Source organism: Amphiprion ocellaris, chromosome 14 (assembly GCF_022539595.1).
Source record: "Amphiprion ocellaris isolate individual 3 ecotype Okinawa chromosome 14, ASM2253959v1, whole genome shotgun sequence".
NCBI classification, from domain to species: domain Eukaryota; kingdom Metazoa; phylum Chordata; class Actinopteri; family Pomacentridae; genus Amphiprion; species Amphiprion ocellaris.
The window spans coordinates 16,535,742-16,542,892 of NC_072779.1; the positions used below are offsets into that span (position 1 = coordinate 16,535,742).

At 38.4% G+C, this 7,151-nt stretch overlaps 1 long non-coding RNA gene across 2 annotated transcripts; it reads right to left on the bottom strand.

Annotated features, from left to right (window-relative positions):
- Positions 1 to 716: 716 nt before the first annotated feature.
- LOC129350459 (uncharacterized) lies at positions 717 to 5,947 on the bottom strand. 2 transcript variants are annotated; one of them, XR_008603869.1, is made up of 4 exons: positions 5,672 to 5,947; positions 4,675 to 4,775; positions 2,723 to 2,823; positions 717 to 1,121 (listed from the first exon to the last, which is right to left on the bottom strand). It is a non-coding gene; the product is annotated as an uncharacterized LOC129350459 (long non-coding RNA). The 2 variants fall into 2 exon arrangements; XR_008603868.1 differs by having other exon boundaries at positions 717 to 2,823; positions 5,672 to 5,882.
- Positions 5,948 to 7,151: the final 1,204 nt, after the last annotated feature.

The window sequence follows — 7,151 nt, forward strand, 5'->3', positions numbered from 1 at the left end:
CTAAAAGGTGAGTTTAATGGTATATTCCACCTAAAATTCGCTACTGTAGACCTTGGAGGTTGGTCTGATGGTATATTCCACCCAACATCCTTGAACATAAATTTAAAAAGTTCGTTCAAAGGAATATTCCACCTAAAATCTTTCAATGTAGACCAAAAAATCTTGGTGTAAAGGAGTATTCCACCTTAAATGTAGACCTAAAGGATGGTTTGGAGTACCCTGGCAAACTTATTTTCATCAGTTTTTTAGTGGAAGTCACAAATAAAGGAGCTCTTGGTTTTTCCCGGCGTTAGTCAAAAGCTGCAGTTTCAACACAGAACGTTCACATGCATCCACAAACCTCTCAGCACTCAAACATCCACAGACAGGAGGCCGGCTGGACCGAGGCTCGGTGACGTCCTCAGACCCACGAGTCAGGGAGTCGCTGAACTTGTTGGTCTGGTTTGAAGGCCTCCATGTGGTCCAGTAGAAGTCCACGTAGTCGGTGTTGGCTTTGAACCGCAGCGACTGGCCACCATCAGGTGGACCGGCTCGTCCTCGTAGGACTCCTCCTGTCGCCTTGAGGGGACCACAGGAACATTCAGTAGCTGTTGGAGTTATTCCTGTCAGGCTCGTGGTAGAACGGCTCTGAAGAATCTTGTACTTGTCTTATCTGGAACAATCTAACAGCCCAAACTGTTAACAGCGGTGTAAAGAAGCAAACGCACAGGCATAGATTAGGACTCAAACTAGATTTATTTTAGAAAACAAATCAACTTAGAGGCATTTGTTCACACATGTGGCTGAATAGGAGGACGTCCAATCAGATTTGAGGTCTTCACTCTGTAGGTTGTTTGTTTGGTGAGACTCTTGGACCTCCATCAGCTGACGTGGATGTTTGATGGTCTTCCTCTCTAGTGCCAGATGATTCATCCATGAATTCAGCAGCTACAGACTGAAATGAAGCTCATGCTGCCGTTATTGAATTCCTGTTCCAGATCAAATGTTCAGAGCTCACCTTGAATGCAGCCATCTGCTGTCTGATAGTTTTTCTCATTGTAGTCTTCAATAAAGTCTTTTTCCTCATGTCAGGATGTGGTGAGACTCTTTCTCATTCTCTGCAGACGTCCCTCATTGTGCATCTCCAGAGAAGAAACAGAAAAACTGGTCACTGCTTCAGCATCACAAACGCTCTCCAGCATTGAGAGTGTTTTAGGAATTTATTCATTGTGTTGTGAACTTTGAAGGAGCAGAAACTTTACAGCTGCCAAAGATATGAGCTCCAATTCTGGATGTCTTAGGAAATGAAGTTCATCAAATGAACACTTGATTATTGCTGATAACTCATTAAATTACTGAAGAAATCTAACATAAAAACCTGTAAACTCTCAGGCAGCTTTTGTTAAAGTTTGTCTATAATTCTATCATCATGTTCTGGAACCAGGACTCTGCAGAAGTTCCTTCAATCAGATACTTGTGTTTCTATTTAAGGCCTCAGGTTTGAACGTACAGCAGAGGATTAGAAAGGAGTGATTTTAATATTTAAATCAGTCCAGTAAATGTTTGGCGTGAAAATTATTAAAATTTTGATTTAGATAGATTTGTGTCAAATAATATTGTAGAGTCTCACTTAAAAATATCCAAATGAGTTCAGTGTATTTACATTTTATAGAATATTTGATTTTTTAATCTCAATACTGTAGGGTCTGACCCTAAATATAATAATAATGATGTCAATTTAAATAATATTTTAGTGCAGAGTCATAAACTTTAATCAGCTAAACTTACATAATAAATATAACTGTACAATCTTAACCTGAACATTCATACTATTGAGGTAAATTTACATAAATCACGATATTCTAGAGTCTTAACTGGAATATTTCTAACATTAATCTTTTTGTATTGTGCTGATAAACAACAATAACCCGACTTTCAGATAATATTTGTTGTCTGTGATTGTGAGACTAAATTCCTCCACATTCTGGAACTGGACTGAATTTCCCAAAATGGAAACATGGACAGAATTTAACACTCATGTATCCATGGCAACGCTAACGTTTCTGCTTCTTACCAAAGTTCACAACACAAGTAAAGATTTTAATGTAAACTTCAGGGATGACTGCTAACCATAAGTATTCTGATCAGTACTTCATGATCAATATCAGGACAGATGTTACAATTCCAGCTGTTGCATTAGACTGCAGTTATTCACAGAGAAATTAAAACATCACATTCCTCATAAAAACTAGATGGGACTTTTATTAAATAAAGTGTTGGTGAATAAACAGTGTAAAAAGTGCAAAGCAGCTCCATTAAATCAGGAGATGTGAGACTTCCACAGCATGGATCACCATCTGCTGTGTTGATTCATAGCTGAATGTCAGAATGAACTGAGATAGAAAAGCTGCTTTGAGCTGCAACATTACAGTCTGACAATCCAACACCATCACAGTTTTCATCTGGTTGTTTTGCTTCAACATGCTGTGAAGTTCAGTTTTTACCTGAATCAATAGAGATTCTATTTCCAACTAAGACTGGAATAAAAATTAGAATGTTATGAGGTTATTAATGCAACTAAATCCTTTCAGATGGAAGGATTTACTTCTAAGTTCTAATTCAAGTTTCAGTTGGAGCACATTGCATTCACAAAGAAAAACAACGATACCTTCATAGCAACATTTAATAAACCTAAAGCTTCCCTGTTGGCACATTGGTGGAGTTTGTTACTGAGCATCTGAACCTTAAATCCAGTGAGACGACCATCTTCAGTCGAGGCCAGTCAGAGAACTTCAAGACCTTCCATCAGCTGGACCAGATGTGGCATCATCTCCCTCTGAACATCTGGATGACAGGAGAAAAGACAGAAATCAAACACAGATCACAGAAATACAATTTATTCACTTTCATCATTTTATAAAAGCAGCATGAACTTTATTAAAACTTGACAATATCAGTAATGAAAGTAAATGTTTTTATCTCGTGTTGAAGCTAAATTTAAAGTCAATTTTAATGACAGTTTATCCTGAGAGGAGTGAGAATGGAGCTTTTCTTTCCTTTTTAGAATATTCCCTCAAAATATTCTGTTTATTATTGGCTTTAGAAGCATTTTTCTTTACTTATTTATTTTTAGATACCTCAGACTGATGCACTTTGCTGGTTTGCAGATAATTTCATGTACAATGACAATAAAGATCTTCTATTATAACATATTTTGCTAAAACAAGAACTGCAAACCTTCTCAACCATCTCTCAGTCTGTAAAATTCCAACTGCGACCAAGAATTATCTGATGTAGTTATTATTATAATCTTTACTGAACCAGCCCTGGAATTAATAAAAATCTGTATATGGATATGATTTTCTCTGATGGGACCACTATGGAAGCTGTAGTAACAATTAACTATCCTTTGAAGGGAAAGATTAGGTCTTCTTCAGGTGGATAAAAAAAATGCTCTCCCTTAAATTAAAAAAAATGCATACAATAAATCTGTTGCACTGCACACATACTACACTTTTGTATAACTCTGGATGTCAGAGTAAAGGCAGACAGATCCACCGATCAGCCACAACATTCTGACCACTGACAGCTGAAGAGAACAACATCCATCATCTTGTTCTAATGTAACGTTCTGCTGGGAAACCTTGACGTTCATGTGGATGTTTGACATGTACCACCACCTAAACACTGCAGGACAAACAACCCCCTAGTCTCCATGGCAACAGCAGTCCTTGATGCCAGCTGCCTCCCTCAGCAGGACAAACTAAAACTCCTCAGGAGTGGTCCGAGGAACATGACAGAGCTAAGCTGTTCACCTGGGTTCCACACTCCCCACATCCAGATCTGATTGAGCATCTGTGGGATGGTCCAGGATCAGCCTGGTCTAGGTAGGACCCACCCTGCAACCCACAGGATCCACAGGATCCACAGAATCCACAGGACATCCCCAGAGGTTCTCATGAACCACTGGGTCAGAGGAGTTTTAGCAGCATAAAGGGACCAACACAGTATTAGTCAGGTGGTCAGAATTTTCTACTGTTATATTGTCATGCTGATTATATGATCAGTAAATGTTCCCATCAATTATAACGTCCACATTGATCAAGAAAAAAAAACAAACTATCAGTTCATTCAGAAACTGTGGGGTTAAACCTAAAAACACAAACCTCAACAGCAGTTTGTTTCAAAGCAGAACACCAGCTGGTTTTCACTAAAGAAGCTTTCAAAGCAACATTTAAATGACAGTTTTGTTCTCATTAAGTTCACAGTCAGCCAAAATAATGTACACATGTCAGGAAAAGAAAAACTTTTATAAATATTTTATTTTTATAAGTACTTCTATACATATAGATTCCTCTTTCTAAGTTTGATCAAATCACGATAACTCTGTGTCCTGTTGTACGATGTTTTCCCAACAGATGGCGCTACCCTCATGAATGGAGCATCAACAAGTGACGTCTACAACACAACAGAAATGTCTGGAAGCCAGTGGCCACCACTTTGAGCACCTCTTGTAATTGTAGAGGCCAAAGATAACTTTTATTAATCTTGTGATGTCTGAATAAATTTGGTATTGAAATATTTATGCAAGTTTTTCTTTTCCTGATGTGTGTAAACATTATTTTGGCTGACTCTGTATGATGGGTTTCTGACAGGTCACCAGGCAACATCTTTTTATAATAATGACAAACATACCTGCATTCTACAGGAGTGATTTTCCTCATGTGCAGGTAAAGATGTGTGAGGAGCTTAGAGATGACAGGAGCAGGAGTCATCCTCACTAATTCAGCTTCCACCTAGAAACAGAAAGACCACAAACAAACACACTGATATACTCTCAAACGTTCAACCTCACAGCCTCAAAATATCTGTTTAGGAAGTGTTGTGTTTCTGAATTCTGCTGAAAGCGTTGACAGACATTCTCTTACAAGGTTGTGTAAAAAGCAGCCTGTCCTCTGAGCTACTGAGAAATCTTCCTGAACAAAGTTTCTACGTGTAAATCAGCTCAACGGAAACTAAAGCCTCAGTCAGAGATAACAGGTATCGCAAATTATAAACAACTTTCTTTAACTCAGACTTTCTGCTTCAACCTCACATAAAAAGGGGAGTTTAACTCATCAGGTGACTGAAAATGAACGGCTTGTGCAGTTCTAGATCCAAAAGTAGGACGTTTCAACTCATGTTTTACTACAAATACATGCAATAATAAATAAATACAAGGGCTGGTTGTTAGTTTATTCACTATTAATGTCATTTTATATACTAGATTGAACTTGAGCAGTGGAAGAGAGAAGGAATTTAATGAAATTATGGAGATTCAGAGAGGTAATGTTGCTCAATGTTAAGTTAAGCGCAGTTTAATTCAAACCAGCTGAATGTTAAACATCAGTGCAGCTGAATGGGTTTCAGTTAACCTTAAAGTAAAATAACTTTTTTAAAAGCTAAAATACACAGCAGAGAAATACAGGTTGAGAAGTACATTCTAATAATGACAGCTGCGGCAGCAACTAACACAGGTGTTCAGCGGTAAGTTAGCCACCTGTGTTATTTAGCCCGCTAGCTAACTTAGCCGCTTAGCTAGCTAACGCGTCCGGACCAACTGCTCAGACACGACAAAACACAACTCTTCACAAGTCGCTGACTTAACGTACAACAAAACAACGCTACTGGTTAGAAGTATTTATCTTCTTACCGTGTTTTACTCCAAAAACAAGGTCAACAGCAGCCAGAGACGCTACCAGACGTGCCGACTAGTGATGTTACGAGATGTGCCGAGGCTTCGAAGCGTGTGTCGAGTAATGGAGGGGGCGTGTCCACGAAGCGCGTATCGAGGCTTGCTTCATTTAGGGGAGGAGCCAAAAATGATGACGTTCGAAGCCTCGCAAGCCGGTCGTACCGCGTGACTGGTTCAGGAAGTGGTTCGCAGGTTTGACGTGCAATTCAAAATATAAGGGGCAGCGAAACGCAATGGATTCCCCGTTCACATTTGTTGGAGTTTTACCTGCTGTATCTTTGCATTCAATTGGTTTGAGACTCTTTTTTTTATAGAACCAGCCAGAAAGAGAAGATTCTCCCGTCTGGGAACACTTTGACCTGATTTCTCCTAATAAAGTAGGCACATAACAAGTGAAGTGTAATATGTATAACTGTGACAACACCACACACCGCTTGTTCTAATTTCTTTTTGTTTTTCTGGTATTTTAAAAGGTGAAGTGTCTGTTGTGTTCCAAGGAGCTAGAAAAATATTGTCCAAAAAAAAAGAAGTCGCCTGAATCCCAGCACTGTGGAAAAATTTATATTTTTGAATAAAAACAAATAAAATGTTATCCCTACTTTTGTTTTACAGGTTGTCACTAGTACCACACGCACAGTCACAAAACAAGTAGCAAAAGCACAATATATTAATTTATATAGCCCTTATTACAATTAAAAGCATCTAAGCTCTATACAGAAAACCAGAACCTGACATCAATCAAGCAGTCAAGCTACAAATATCAAATCTCTCCCCAGTTTGTTTCCATTTCCCCCTCTGTCCCTGCTATCAGGAAAAGCAGACACTATATTAAGTATATTACTTGTTTATTGGCATCATTTAAGCAGGGGTGAAAGTAAGCCGGTACGGTCCGGAACGGCGTTCCGGTAAGAGTTTAGGTCCCGGAACGGCGTGGTACGGAGATCACGGGAGATGAGCTGCCAGCTCAAACAGTGAACCGGCCGCGGATCCCGCGACCCGTGCCAATCGTACTCGTGAACACAAAAAAGTGATGCTAAAGCATGAAGCCTAAAACATTAAGCACTTTATTTCCTACGTAAATTTCAAACACGAGATTATTTTTGCTTGCAACCGTAGGATAATAAGCCATGACAAAGCGTTCATTCTCCGTGGGCGTCTGTCTCGCTCACACACGTTTACATTGTTGCATTGTTGCACTACAAATAAAAGCCTGTTTACATAACTGACTAGACTTTTTAAATCAATAAATGTATTTGATGAATTAAAATTAATATATATATATATATATATATATATATATATATATATATATATATATATATATATATATATATATCATGATTTTTCAATTTATCTATAGTACCAGCAAAAAAAAAAATCTACTTTCACCCCTGCATTTAAGCACAATTCAAAGCTTCACATAGCAAAGCTAGTATGT